We start from the raw sequence: 16,300 nt of genomic DNA, 5'->3' as shown, positions 1-16,300 counted from the left end.
CAACAGAAAACTAGTAATGACTAGGACAAGGTTAGCTAAAGACAGGGATTAAAAGTTAATAGATTAAATACCTTTTTAAACTGCTTATAAATTTATAGAGACATGATCTATGTACATGAATGAGTGAACACACACACACAGACCCAGCAAAATAGTGCATTATATATATACAAAATAGTGCATATATATAACATATTTATTGATAAGTATGTATCAAAGGTATTCATTTCTGCCTCATATAATTTTAGCAATCCCATTTCATATAACCATGTTATTGATCTTAATTCTTTTCATAATTTTCACTTGCTTATTACTTGAGAATTTTCAAGCATGCTTAAATATTTTATTAAACATACATTTTAGGTAGGCGCAACCTGTTTCAAACACAGATTTAATGTTTCTCAGGATGGAACTTTTAACAAAAATTTAAAATTATCTTCTTCAGGCACAGAGAAGCAGTGTTCAAATGTTTATAAGCATCCACAGAGCTCGCCACATGCACAATGATGTGATCATTTAGAAGTTCAGTTATGGAGAGGAAGCAGAACATCACGTTCAATAGGTCCAATAGTAAGCAGAACTGGCACAGCCTGATATCCATCAGCAAGCTCTGTTACAGCAGCCCTTCTGTTACTCTACATTTAAAGAGAATATCAAATAAAGTTCATATGCATATTTAAATATTTAGGAGGCTATTTTGCTGGTAAATTCCCCTTATGATATTACAAATACTTAGATTTTAGAAGAATCTAAAAAAATGGTATTCTAAAAGCAAATACTGCTTTATCTTTGAAGCAATAAAAAATTGTGAAACTTTTGATGTTGGATTGCTTCAACAAATATTATGTAGTACCTAGGGCCAGAGTGGTTGATTTTAAGAAGCCATCATATTTATACAGTTTCAACTATATAAGAAAACATACATTTTTTACAAAGTAAGCATATGACAGTGGCCAAATAATATACCAAAGGAACAGAAGATACAAAGCAAATAGAGCTTTATCACAGTAGTATATACATACTTATAAATTTACATACAAATTTAAAATTTACTCTTTAATGTATATAAAATATCATGGAATTCCACATTTCAGGAATATAACATGATTGGCTGTAGGCATTTAAATTATTTGGATAAACATAAGGATAGAACAAGTAGCTATCAGTAGAAATCAAAGGGAGACGTGAGTTAGCAACTCAAAATGCTACATTGTAGAATCATTATATACATACAATAATGCTAATATGGCTACCCTATTTTGGATTGAATTTCTATATATTCAACCATAGAGTTTCATAAACAATGTCATATTTTATAGGACTTACATCACACCAGTTTTTATTTCTTATTCTGTGAAATATGCTAGCTACCAAAAATAGAATACTTAGATTCCACAAAATATTCCATTTGATTTCCTTTTTGACACAGCAGCTAGTTATGTTATGTGATGTGGGAAACAAAAGCAGAAGAAAAATTATTAAACTTCCTACTACTTACCAGTCCATTGACAATTCCTTGAAACAGGTTGAATGACATTTCTCTAGGGACTCAGCCTCCTTGATGTTAACTTTGCTAAGGGCAAAAGACAATCTTAGCATGACCCTCCATGATCCTGTAAGTCTACTTTAATATATAAAAATTCCTTTGGAAACTTCCTTTATCTCTACCCCCCAAATTACATGTTGCTAATCATCCTATGAGCATGATATGCTTATAACCATTGACCATGACCAATGATAGATATCTGAAGGTTCTCATGACTAATGTTTTATTAAACAGTAAAAAATGACCTCTTCCCAACAATAACTAACCCCCTCAGGGTCCTGGAAACTTTGTTTTCAAAATTCCTTAGAGATTTACACTATCCCTAATCCTTTCCCAACTTGAAAGTATATAATGGGCCACTCCTCATGACTGAGGAGGTCTTGCCCACAAGTCTTGTCCCTGTTCTTTAGTAAAACCACCTTTTTGAACAAAAGATATCTCAAGAATTTTCTCTTGGTAATTGGAAACCCAACATCTTCCCTACATCATTATGTATTTTAAAAATCCTTCATATTCTAGTCTTCTCAGTGTACTAATAGGTTGATTAATAGCTTTAATAAGCTCTAAGAATGTAAGGTGTGACAAATGTAAAGAAATCCGTTACCAAGAATATTCCAACATACTCTCTTAACAAAGGGTGTTCCCACTGTAACTGGGAATACAAATTGTTCACAGTTTTAGGGAAAATACACTTAGCCTGTATGCAACAATTTCACTGCTAGAAATTATCCACCACTATATTTGAAAAAGCACACTAATGTATATGTAAGAGGTCATTCATTGTATTATTTGCACTGGAGTGGAGTGAATACTAAACAAACAAATATTCATTAATAGAGAGGTTATCAAATTTTGTTACATTCATTCAACAAATTACTCTGGAAATGTTAAAAATAATGAGGTGGAACAAATTTAGAGTAGGAATGAAAACCATCTTATAAACACAATTAAGTAGATAAAAATATTTTTTATGGAGAAATAGGCAAAAATGTTTTCAATAATATGAGGAAGAAGTACAGGCATCATTAAAAAGCTGTTGGGTGACATTCATTTTCATGTCATACTTAGTGGATTGGTTGACCACCCTTACCATCCTATGTGTTCAATCCAATACTATTTATTTTTAATTTCCAGAGTGATTATCAAGGATAATGAGCCATTTTAATATTCTCCTTCATATTATTATTTTAAATAAATATTATCTTTAAAAATTAACAAATAAGATGCTAATCTAGAGCGAAGATTTATGTTATATAAAAGAATAAAATCACTATAAAACTAGTTTGTTTCTTATGGGATTTTTAATTCAGCTCTAGAAGTTTGAAAACTTGAATCTCTTATTTCTTCATATATTAACATTCAAAAACCTTACATAATAAGAAAAAAATATTTGCTTAACATTTCTATTGTCTAGGGAAAAATGATTATGAATATTGAAAAAGTCACTACTTTGTAGAACTACAATGATTTTACAGATTAGAACAATAAAAATAATAATTTTCATAGTGTTGATTATCATTTCAATTCATGAATTTCATCATTTGCATACGACTTACACACTTCTGAATTCAGACTTTTGCTTTACTAATTAAGTACTTTTTAACATTTAAGAAAGAAATTGAGGCTATTTTGCAATTGGTGACACATATTAACATCATTATGCAAAACTGAACTTTTTGTACAACTATATATTTATGAATTTCAGTAATTTCTAAAGCTATCTGTAACATTCTGTTAAAGTTATTCTGTTCCAATTCTGAATTGGTAACAACTAATACAAATTATTTTTTGGTTTCAATAAATATATTTCTTGAATAAATAAATATTAATGAAATTACATATGTACTTAAGTAAAACTGAATTAGCTATGAACATTTATCCAAACTGCCCTCATCTAACTCTCAATTACTTTTAATAAATATCCATTATTCAGAACACTGAAAGATCTAGGATTTTCCCATAATTATAAGCTAAAAATATAGTTGGTTAGTTTTCAGGGATGCTGTCATAAGGCACAACACAGCTGGATCAGAAACAAGTACCTCCACTGTTCACAGCAGAAGTTGTAGCAAGAGATTCTTGTTGGTAATGTTTCCAATCCCCAGGGGACAGCACAGGTGGGCTGAGATAAACGACTGTGCATCCAGAGGGTTACATTATAGGAATGAAGCACTATGAGCTGAGGTCATCTACTACTTTTATTGTAAATCCACTCTTCATTTGGGAGGGAGGCATTACATCAAGATTGCATACTGCAAGCACTTTTTCTGAGAAATGGCCCATGTAGAGTACCCAAGGCTTTGCATTCTCTTTTTCTATTTCTTTTTTATGAATGCTTATAGCAACTTTATTCATAATAACAAAACCTAGACACGATCCAGACATTCTTTAACATATGAATAAACTTCTCTGGTACATCCAAATCATGGAACACCATTCACCAAGAAATACAGAAGTGCCTTTAAGAGAACTAGGCTGAGTAAAAAATAAATCCTGGGGTGTGTGGATGGCTCAGTCAGCTAAGCATCTGCCCTCTGCTCAGGTCATAATGTTGGGGAGCTGGGATTGAGCCTTACGTGGGGCTCTCTGCTCAGCGGTGAGTCTGCTTCTCCCTCTGCCTCTCTCCTCATTTGTGCTCTATTTCTTTCTCAAATAAATAAAATCTTTAAGAAAAAAAAAATGTTACTTACGGTATGATTCCATACCAATATTCTTAAAATGACAAAGTTATAAAAACGGTTAGTGGTTGCTAGAAGTTAAAGTGAAGGTAGATAAGAAGGAAGAGGTATGGCTATAAAAGGGCAACATGAAGAATCCACCTGCTAATAGAAATGGTCTGTATCTTGACTATATCAATGTCAATATCCTACTTGTGATACTGTCCTACAGTTTTGTAAATTTCACCTTAGGGGAAATTGAGTAAAGCATCCATGGGATTTTTTGGTGTCATCCTTTAAAACGGCATGTGAATCTATAATTATCTAAAGTAAAGAGTTTGACTTAGAGTTTGATTTAAAAAGCAATGTGTGCCTCCTTTTACAATTTTGGGCAATCCTCCAAAAATAGAGGTCATTATTTTTATTCCCTTGTGTATCTTTCACTAAAGAAATGGTGAAAGAGGAGAAAAAAAGGGACATGTAAGAATCTGCATTCAATTTTCAGCAAAATAGTTATAACTCACAGGACCTTGGAAAGGTCATCTCACTATAATTATTAACATTTTTTTTATTTAAATTAAGAGAGTTTTATTATATGACCCACACAATATTTACATTGTGTCTCTGCCATAAAACATGATTGACATATGATGAATTCAGTTTTTTGTGGGGTCTTCTGGAAGCTGTTTTAATGTATGACTATAAAAAATGTATAGAGTATAGAAAAAATGTCAGTGATATGAAACTCAATTCTTTTAAAAATTAATTAAGAACAGGTTAAAAAAAAAACAGAAGGGAATCATATACCAGTAAGTATTAGAAGCACCATGAATAACCTAGCAAAAAGCAACTGAAAGTAGCAGCAACCTTTTTTAAAAACTAAAGGCAGCCAGGATCAAGGAAGGAAATGTCATCCCTAGTGACGTTAGAGGATTCACACATATCAGTTACACTTAGAGTTTGGATTAAATATATAAGTCTAAAATGAAAACTACATGCCTCAAATAAAATCACCCTAGGTTCAACACAAGAAAATTAATGATCCCAAATCAGAAAAAAAAAAAAAAAAAAAAGGATCTCTATTAGTGGGTTTGGTGGTTGCTTGTCCACAAATGTGTTGACATTGGGAAAAAAAAAGTAGAAAGAGATAAAAATGAAGGGGTGAAAGGATATAAACAGAGATTACAGGAAAGGAATACCAGTTGAAGACTCAGTGATCTGTTGCCCCTGATCGGGAACATGTGGCTTTTATTTCACTACTTTATGAGAAGAGAATTTAAAAAAAAAATATCTCATTCAAGATGTTACTTGCCAAGCAGCTGTCATTGCAACTGTTAATCTTTTATTAAAATTCTTATTAAATATTAAAAAATATAATGTGTCATAACACTGAAAAATAAGACTAACAGGAAGCATAATGCCAAAGTCCATATGATATTGCCATTGAGCAAAATGCAGAAATACTGGATTAATATACATTTACTGAAGGCTTACTTATTGAAACAGACCCATATGAGAGTAGAAAGATCCTTTGAACGTTCCTCCTATTTGCTAAATGATACACAAATGCCCTGCTTATTCTAACTTTCAACTGTTTAATCACCTCACTTTGTAAAGATTTTATTTACTTGGCAGAGACAGAGCACAAGCAGGGGCGCAGCAGGCAGAAGGAGAGGGAGAAACAGGCTCCCCGCCAGGCAGGGAGCCCATCCGGGGCTCAATTCCAGGACCCTGAGATCATGACCTGAGCTGAAGGCAGATGCTTAACCAACTGAGCCAGGCAGAAACCCTGTACCTCTCTTTATTTTTAAGTGCAGTGTTCATGAGTCACTCCATGGCTATTTCAATTTCATATTTCTATTTTCAAATAAAAACATTGGACTTCAGTGCAATTTAAGCGGATGCAAAAAACACAAATGTTTAGGACAGGTGCCAGGTCTGGATCTAATAAAGCCAAAAACAAACAAACACACACACAAACAAACTAAAAAAACAAATAAAAATGTAAGAATAGTTATCTGCCAAATGGAACGTCTGTATTGGGGAACAGGGAAAAATTTTCCATAGTATTTCTACACAGCCTGTGACCTTTTTTATTCTAGACTATCATTTCAAAGCTATCACAGACAGTCTTGGAAGATAAAGGAGTGTCTCCTTTGGGAGAAGAGCAGCTATCTTTCCCTACCAGGATAATAATAGGTCTTTCTGAGGCAAGTGCCAGGCCTATTTGCTAGCAACCTTCTTATAAGATGTGGCATTTGTTAATCTTGGGGTTCCTCGGGTGGAACACAAACACATTCTCCTGGATTTTCCCTGCATGTCCTTCATGCAGGGCCATGGAAACCTATGTGGATCTCAAGCAAAGGCTACCTGCACTGCTGCAAATAAATTGTTTTGCTTTTGACCCAGAGGTTTCCTGCGTTTTCTAAGCATTTATAAAACTGTGGCAAGCTAATTTGTTAACTTGAAAGTAGGCGAATGTCATGACCATTAGAGTTCTAAACACCCAGAAATCCATGAGGCCCATCTCTTCTCACCTCCCCCGCTTTGTCCATCTTGCCAGGCTCCAAAGCCTTTTCATGTGTCTGAACAGATGATCAAAAGGCAAGCATGTCGTATGTATCTTGGCACCCGTTTCTCTACAAACAGGAGATGTAAGAACATCTTATTGTCTAATTTGAATCCTTTTCACAGCAAAAGAAAGAAAATGCAATGTACTCTGTGATGCCTGCCCCATCTCTAACACTTGGGCCCATCTTTGGGAGCTGGAAGAAGAGAATGTAAATATCCCTTGTGATGGAAGGAATTTACATAGAAAGCCATCATAGCTCTCTGCTGTATGTCAGCTCTGCTGCCTTCCACCCCTTCCACACTACTCCATAGTCAGGCGTCTGAGGCATTCCTGGACAGGCCTAGCATCGGAATCCCTTTCTCAGCTTGAACTCAATGTTGTGGTTTTGGGACCTTAGGATAAGATGATACATGTCTGGAGGAAGCATTGCCCTTCCATCAGGGATCTTCTTTTGGAAACTGAGAAAAGTAACAGTGCAATTGAGAGTGGGGCCTGACACTCCTTTGACACTATGAAAATAGGGAGAGAAGAAATGTGTCATATCTCCAAGAGTGGATCTTAGCCCCGGTGACAGCAGGAGCAGGAGGGGAATTGATTTCTCCCAAAGGCACCATGCACACAGGTTCTACCTTTCCTCCTTTGAATCTATTTTACCAATATGTTCAGGATGGACACTTCATAGTGGACAAGAAGTGAGGCATAGCTCAGCTTTGGAGTGAAGCTGGAAGAGGATAGAGAGAAGTGGATACATTGTTGCCACTTTCCTAGTCTCCTTGAGGTCCTCCTGAGTCCAGAAGAAATAGCTCTTAAGTCCCTAAACAGTTTTGGTCAGAAGAATAGACTGTAGGACTCACCTTCAATTGCCCAGGAGTATCCTAGAAAAATTTTTAATAACAGAAATAATGATTTTTAAAAATGTTAAATGATAATCACCTACCAGTGTTTAAGATACACAAAATGCTGGGGCGCCTGGTGGTTCAGTGGGTTAAAGCCTCTGCCTTCGGCTCAGGTCATGATCCCAGGACTCTGGGATCGAGCCCCGCATCGGGCTTTCTGCTCAGTGGGGAGCCTGCTTCCTCCTCTCTCTCTGCCTGTCTCTCTACCTACTTGTGATCTCTCTCTGTCAAATGAATAAATAAAAAAAAAATCTAAAAAAAAAAAAAAGATACACAAAATGATTTGGTAATACATTTTTTAAAAAGATTTATTTATTTATTCTAAAAATAGAGAGCACACGTGAGAAGGAGGGGAGGGAGAGGGGGAGAGAGAAGTGGATTCTGTGCTGAGCAGGGAGGACCACGCAGGGCTCAATCTCAGGAGCCTGAGATCACGACCTGAGCAGTAATCAAGAGTTGGACACTCAACTGACTGAGATGCCCAGGCACACTGTTGATTCACTTTTAAGTAAAACTTGCCTGAACAGGGGTGCCTGGGTATCTCAGTGGGTTAGGCTTCTGACTCTTGATTTTTGCTCAGATCATGATCTCAAGGTCATGAGATTGAGCCCCATGTTGAGCTCCGCACAGGGCGTGGATTCTGCTTAAAATTATCTTCCTCTCCCTCTTTCCCCTTGCTCTCTTTTTCTCTCTCTGTCTTAAAACAAACAAACAAACAAAAAACCCAAAAGACAACCCCCCAAAAAACCCCCCAAAAGCAAACAAAGAAAAAAACGTTCCTGAGCAGTCTCATAGAAATTTCTTGATCTATGTTAACAAAGGTAGCATGACTCTATCGATTAAACTGATCTATACAGCACCTATCAATGAAAACTAAAGGACTATTTCATTCAAAAACATAGATGCAAAACTACCAACTGAAAACTGGCAATCCTCTTGCTATGAGTCCAGAAGATCTTAAAAGAAAATTCGTCATGACCAAACAAATTTTAACTCAGATATAATTTACAATAGGAACGGTATTGTGATTGCATTTTGTATAAATACATAAAAGGGAAACAGAAATGAAAGATTTACAATTAACTCAATAAATAAAGCACTGGGAAAATCCACATCCCTTCCTTATCATTACAGGAATTGAAATAAATAAATATAAATAAATAAACAAGTTAATAAATAAATATCAGGAAAAATACCTCTAACCAAATTCTAAGAGCACTGTTCCTATTTTATTAAAAAAAGAAAGGGTTCATTCCCTTTGGAATACAAATATTCTGTAGTATCTTTCATTCTAAAATAAACAAAGGTCATTCTTAACTCTACTTCCCTTGACAACTGTAATTCACCCTCTTCTCTCCTTTATAGCAATGATGCTCCAAAATTTGTATATCACTGCCCATTCTTTTTTGACGTCTCTAATTAGCCTTTGGTACTCTTCTTTGGTACTTTTCTATACTATACTTTGGTACTATTCATTGTACTGCTTTGTACAAAGTCAAAAATGACTAAGTACCATGGTCAATCTTCATTGTTTTTCTTCCTTAGTTTTTGTAGTATTTTTTTTTTTTTATCTTTCTTATTTCACTTGTTATATTTGCGTTCAGGTATCAAACTTCCCGATGTTTCTCTCACTTCAGTGACAACTATCCTTTCCTCATTAATCTTCCTACTTATGTATCCTGAATTCTGGAGTGCCCCAGGATCTAATTTCTAAGTCTTCTTTCGTGTATACACAGGCTTTGACCGGCATGATTTGATTTTGAGTCTTTAACAACCATGTGCTAATAATACTCAGTTTTACATATCCAGACCCAGACTCTCTTCCAGACTAGATTCCTACCCATCTGCCTACAAGGTATATTCACTTGAGGTCTAATATATCATCTTAATCTCAGTATGACCAAAATCAATCTTGGTTTTCCATCCACAACCTCCACCAGCTTTTATATCCTGTTACATGTTTGTGATACTCAGTTGCTGAAGAAAATTGTTTGAAGTTGGTGATGACTCCTTTCCCTCACATCTTAAGTCAAATCTAGTATCAAATCCTATGTTATTTACCTTCTACATGTCTCAAATTGAAGTATTCTCACCACCTCACCCAGTATCTATCACTCTTTACTAAACCACTGTCATCATACGATAATTTCTTAACCACTATTTCCTTTCCACACTAAATTTTACACATTATAGCCAGAAGGATCCTCAAAAAATGATGTTCATAACATGCCATCTCTTGTTTAGAACACTTCATTGGCTTCCCAATGCTCTTGGAAGAAAAATCCAAATCTTTTACCTTGGTGTAAGGAGACCCTTCATGATCTGTCCTGGATCTATGTCCTTAACTCCTCTCTTACTCTCCTCGTCACTCTCCAGCTACCGTCTTAGGAGTCCTCAAATACAACAGGCATTTTGCATTGGCTGTGACTTTCAGTGTTCCCTCCACCTGTTCTCTCCTGTCTAAATATACAACTTTGCTGCAGATCTTTCCCCAGTTCTGGTTACAGCTTTATGGTTAGCTCACCACCTGAACTTAAAGCACATACAATTTTACTTAGAACCTTATTCATTCATTTATTCATTCATTCATTGAAATATGTCCTTACCACTGAAATGTAAGCAGTGTGACACAGGAAATGTGTCAGTTTTCTTCACTATTCTATTCTTATTATTCAGATAGTGATGAACATGATATTAATCATTCCCAAAAATGTCAAAAAATAAATGAAGTAGGGAATTTAGAAAATGGTCATATCATGCAGGACCCTGATATGGAGCTTGGATTTGATTCTCAATGTGATGAAAATTTTGAAGAGGTTTCAGACATGGTTTGATTTATGATTTTTGAAGCTCATTCTCACATCCTTTGAGAACAATCTGGAAGAAAGTGAATGGAAACAGGGAACCTATTTAGAATGTTCATTTAGTGATTTGGAATATTTATTTTCTTACTTGGAAAAAATAAGTGTTTATGATATTCTTATACCACAATGATTTTGAAATGGATTAAGTATTAAAAGTAAAACCATAAAATGTGAGAAAAAAGTATATAAATATTGTTATAAAGTCAGAATAAGAAGTGGCTTTCTGGGTAAGACATCAAAGATTGGAAAAGTTAGAGAGTTTTTTAAAATAGAATTACAAAAATTTTAAAATTTCTATATGATTAAATTATCATAAGGTAAGATAAAAAGTAAATAGCACTTGATCTGAAAACACCTGGAATGCATTGTAAATAAAAGAAGTTAATTATATAAATATTTTAAAGATTCTTATTATTTCTAATCATTTATATACCAAAGAAAAATAATTGCAACAAACAATAAAGGCGATTCAAAAGTTTTTAAATTTTTAATGAACATGTACAAATAATGTTAAACTTACTGCTAATTAAGATACACATTAAGATAGCAAATTGGGGGGCGCCTGGGCGGCTCAGTGGGTTAAAGCCTCTGCCTTCGGCTCAGGTCATGATCTCAGGGTCCTGGGATCGAGCCCCACATCGGGCTCTCTACTCAGTGGGGAGCCTGCTTCCTCCTCTCTCTCTGTCTACTTGTGGTCTCTGCCTGTCAAATAAATAAATAAAAATCTTGAAAAAAAAAAGATAGCAAATTGATTCTATTCCTAATTTAATCAACTTTAATTAAACAAAAATTTACTCAAATTATATCATTTGTTGACAAGGTAAGAGTGAAATTAAAAATGACTCATTTACAATATAAATATAAATTGGGGCAAACTTTCTGGAAAAACCATTAGTAATAAAGAAATTAATAATCAAAATTAATATAAATTTTTAAATTGCAGACAGCCTTGAACATCCAGACAATATGTTATTTATAGGAAACTTTCTTAAGGGAAAAACCCAGAAGAATGAAAAATATATGTTTAAGAGGACATTGATCACAGCAGTTTAATGGATAAATGGAAAATTAATGTATGGTTAAATTATATTAAAATTCAAGTACATATTTTATAAAAAAAGTATGATAAATTATAGAAGGGGATTATATTCAACAATAATGCTTTAAAGATGAAGATGAATATCTATGTATATGAGTATAATATTCTACTCCAATCTCTATTCATTTACAAATAACATATTTTGGGTGTCTTAAAGAGAATACCTTATCAGTTTATGATCTATACTATTTTTTTTAATTCAAGCATGATTAACTTATAAAGTATTATATTAGTTTTAGTTGTACAATCTACTATTTTTTGATGCTCTGCTGTTCAATTTATTCTACTCTTCTGTACATAGAAAGGCTTTTTTTATTTAATAGACTTTATTTTTTAGAACAGTTTTCATTTTGCAGCAAAATTGAGAGGAAGGTACAGAGATTTCCGATCTGCCTGCTGCACCCACACACGCACAGCCTTGCCATTATTAATATTCCCCATCAGAGTGGTATGTTTCTCCCTGCACAGGTTTTTGTGTGGAAATAAGTTTTCAAGTCTTGTGGGTAAGTACCAAGAGGCACAACTGTAATGATATCTCATTATTGTTATAATTTGCATTCCCCTAATGACATATGATGTGGAGCATCTTTTCATATGCTTATTTACCATCTGTATGTCTTCTTTGGTGAGGTGTCTTTTAATATCTTTGGCCCATTTTTAAATCAGGTTGTTTGATTTATTATTATTGAGTTTAAGAGTTCTTCTTATGTTTTGAATAACAGTCTTTATCGGATATTTCTTCCACAAATTTTCTTGCAGTCTGTGGCTGTTTTTGTATTAATGTATAAGCAATTACTAGTGCATGTTGAAAATAAGGTGGAATATGTCATGATTAGTACACTAAAGACAACAAACATAATAGTTACAATATGCTATAAGAGAAATAAAAAATATTTACATTTAATTTTGAATAATGGGCTGAACTTCATTTTGATTGGTGAAAGGTATTCTATAGGTGGATAGGGTTTGAGATAAGGTAGAAGTAAATATTCTGGGATACAGGTTGATATACACATTTTTGTCCCTAAATCATCTTAGTGCTAATAAAATGGTCCCACTATAACATTCAGATTTTTATTCTGAATATATTTATAAATCGATATAAAATATACAATATACCTGTAAAGAAAGGTAAAATCTTATGGAATCCATTAATTTAAGAATGCATTTTGTTTTATTTTTGAAACTTTGGTTTGCATATTGAAGAAAACATCAGTATCAGTTATTTACCTTGTAAGTGTCATAGTGGTTAAGAAACTTTGTTAACTTTCTTGCTTAAGATAATTGTCTTAATGCTCTAGTGAAGAGTAGGATGTCATTTCTAGTGATATTTTGGTGATAACAGTATTCTATAGGCAGAAACAAAAATTTTGATAAAAGCTATTGAGGAGTTTAAGAACTACTATTTTTTTTTAATTTTTTATTTTTTCAGCATAACAGTATTCATTATTTTTGCACCACACCCAGTGCTCCATGCAATCCGTGCCCTCTACAATACCCACCACCTGGTGCCCCCAACCTCCCACCCCCCACCCCTTCAAAATTCTCAGATCGTTTTTCAGAGTCCATAGTCTCTCATGGTTCACCTCCCCTTCCAATTTCCCTCAACTCCCTTCTCCTCTCCATCTCCCCTTGTCCTCCATGCTATTTGTTATGCTCCACAAATAAGTGAAACCATATGATAATTGACTCTCTCTGCTTGACTTATTTCACTCAGCATAATCTCTTCCAGTCCCGTCCATGTTGCTACAAAACTTGGGTATTCATCCTTTCTTTTTTCTGCGAATCGCCAGGTTTACACACTTCACAGCATACTACTATTACTACTACTACTACACTACTCACCATAGTACATACCCTCCCCAATATCCATAACCCCACCCCCCTCTCCCAACCCCCTCCCCCCATCAACCCTCAGTTTGTTTTGTGAGATTAAGAGTCACTTATGGTTTGTCTCCCTCCCAATCCCATCTAGTTTCATTTACTCTTCTCCTACCCCTTCAACCCCCCATGTTGCATCTCCTCTCCCTCATATCAGGGAGATCATATGATAGTTGTCTTTCTCTGATTGACTTATTTCGCTAAGCATGATACCCTCTAATTCCATCTCTGATTTCAATAAGAATGCATTTGGACTCCCAGCACAAAATGATAGACAATGCATATTAATCTTTCTTTGGAAATAATATAGCAAATAGAACAAATGCATACTCCATTAAAGTAAATTTTACTTCCCATCCAAATGTTATCTCATTCTCTCCCCACCTGACTCACCCTTCTTAATCATCCTGAACAGCTCTTTAATCAATAGTTCTGTTTATTCTATCTCCTCCGTATCTCATATATCTTTTTTTTTTTCTTCCCAATATTACTGCATTGCTAGTGGTGCTCAGGTTTCCTCAAAAAAAGAAAGGGGGAGAAGGGTGCCTAGGTAGGTAGGGTTAAAGCCTCTGCCTTCAGCTCAGATCATGATCCCAGGATCCTGGGATCGAGCCCCACATTGGGCTCTCTATTCAGCAGGGAGCTTGCTTCCCCCCTCTCTATCTGCCTGCCTCTCTGCCTACTTGTGGTTTCTCTCTCTGTCAAATAAATAAATAAAATCTTTTAAAAAAAGGGGGGGGGAAGTAGCCTCCTCTAATCTAGCCTACTCTTGAAACTCTATGAGGTGACTTTTCTTTTCTTAGGATAATACAACATAAACTCCCCACTGAAGTAAAAAATGCTTTTAAGTAGAAATCATTAGACTTTTATGGACAACAATGATTTGTGCTTTTCAAAAATGGTATTTGAAATTTAAATTTAACATGGAAACATCGTAGAATAAGTTATATTACTCTAATTGGGTAAATTTCCAAATATGGTACCTACATTTCTATAAAATAGTATTTTGGAGAATTGTTTAACAGGTGATTTACTCAATTACTTCATAAATAAACTGCAAACGATGCTATGAGGTCATTATCTCCAACAAATATCCAAATCTGAGAACTTTCTTTAAGGTTAACAAAATTTGTTCATGTGCAAACACTTTACCAAATATATTTATGCAATCACTTAGGTACACAAAACCCGTTAGCATTCTCCCACACATTTTGGATTTTATAAAATAAAAATTCAATAATTACATATGTAGTGGAAATTTGATGCAGATGGGGAGAAATAATGCTCGAAAAGCATTCCTTCACAATTTGGTGAAATAAGGATATTACTGAAATGGAGAAGCTGGTGAAATGATTCTAATTCCTTAAAAGTAACCAAAGCTCCAAGACTGGTAAGCTGGGGAAACACAAGTTGTTTTATTTTTTAATCAAATAATATACTTATTAAAAAATGTTAACATTATCTAAATTCACTCTACTTGAATGTATGAAATACAAAAGATACACTGTTCATTTATGTCTTAAGAATGTTCAGTTCAATGTAGTAAATTAATTTAAAGCAGCTTTTTATGAATATAGAATAGAGATACTAGCTGGAGCATTAATTTGTTCTTCTTACCTATAATGGTTTTAGGTAAATTGAAAAGATGTATTTAAAATGTATACTATTGTTTTTCCTACTTTTCCTTTTATTTTTAAAACAAGAGTTGCATTGCAGCAATTTCCCCCATATAATGTTCCAAATCTCAGGTTGTGGAGTTCACTTTTCTCATTTAAAGGTGTGAATATTACTGCTATAAATGGTTTAGCCATCTGTAGAGCATAACACAACTGTCTGAATTCTACCTGTGGTGGTAAGTAGCTGTCTTTCTGAATCAGCTCTTATTACTGACTGCGGTGACCTCAACTTTATATTGATTTGGCCGCCATTAAATGAAGAAGACTTCTATTATCTGCTGTCTTGCCCATTACTATGAGTTTTCAAAGTATTTTCTATAATATTGGTAGCAAATAATTTCATTCTCTGAAGAATCATTTAACTTGACAGAAAGAATTTCAGAATGCAATAAGTCAAGAGATGAATTCTTAGTTATCAAATACCTTTTAGAAGGAAAAGCATTTGTCTAGGCTGACTGCCTCTTCTAGCAGAATAATTTGTGTATTAACTATATTAAAATGTGTTTTATGAAATATATTTAACAAAAAAGATAAGTGTAATTATTGAAATATTTTCTATTGATATTATTTTAAAATACATCCCCATGTATTAGAAAATATCACTGTTATAATTTTAATTTATATAGTATAAAATGACTTTTTAATATGCAATTGTTTGTATTTTTATACATGCATAGATTCTAGTAACCACAACTACAGGCAAAAAGAACAGAACAATTCCAACACCCCAAAGAATCCTCTCATTCTGTCCCCACACTTTTGTCTTTTCTAGAATGTCAATCATATAGAATTATAGAGTGCATCACCTTTTGAGTGTGGATTCTTTGACTTAGCATAATGCTATCAAGAATTGTTCATGTCTCGGCTATATAATATTCCACTGAGTGATGTAACACAGTTTGCTGATTCATTTATCCATTAATGCATATTTAAGTTGTTTCCAGGATTTGGCAATTATCAATAATGTCACTCTAAAACATTTGTGTTTAGGTTTGCACATGAACATAAGTTCATTTCTTTGAAATAAATACCTAGAAGAAATGCAAATCCCTGGTGACTCATTATTATTTTTAAGTTTAAAAACAAAAACAAAAACTCTCACACCACGT

The 16,300-nt window shown here is 34.1% G+C and overlaps 1 long non-coding RNA gene across 1 annotated transcript; it reads right to left on the bottom strand.

The window, feature by feature from the left end:
* Positions 1–286: 286 nt before the first annotated feature.
* Positions 287–10,050, bottom strand: LOC125093370 (uncharacterized). The gene is made up of 3 exons (XR_007125221.1): positions 9,968–10,050; positions 1,499–1,573; positions 287–635 (listed from the first exon to the last, which is right to left on the bottom strand). It is a non-coding gene; the product is annotated as an uncharacterized LOC125093370 (long non-coding RNA).
* Positions 10,051–16,300: the final 6,250 nt, after the last annotated feature.

This window comes from Lutra lutra, chromosome 2, assembly GCF_902655055.1.
Source record: "Lutra lutra chromosome 2, mLutLut1.2, whole genome shotgun sequence".
NCBI lineage: Eukaryota > Metazoa > Chordata > Mammalia > Carnivora > Mustelidae > Lutra > Lutra lutra.
The sequence above is the reverse complement of the archived record's forward strand: the minus strand, read 5'-3'. Positions and strand labels throughout refer to the sequence as shown.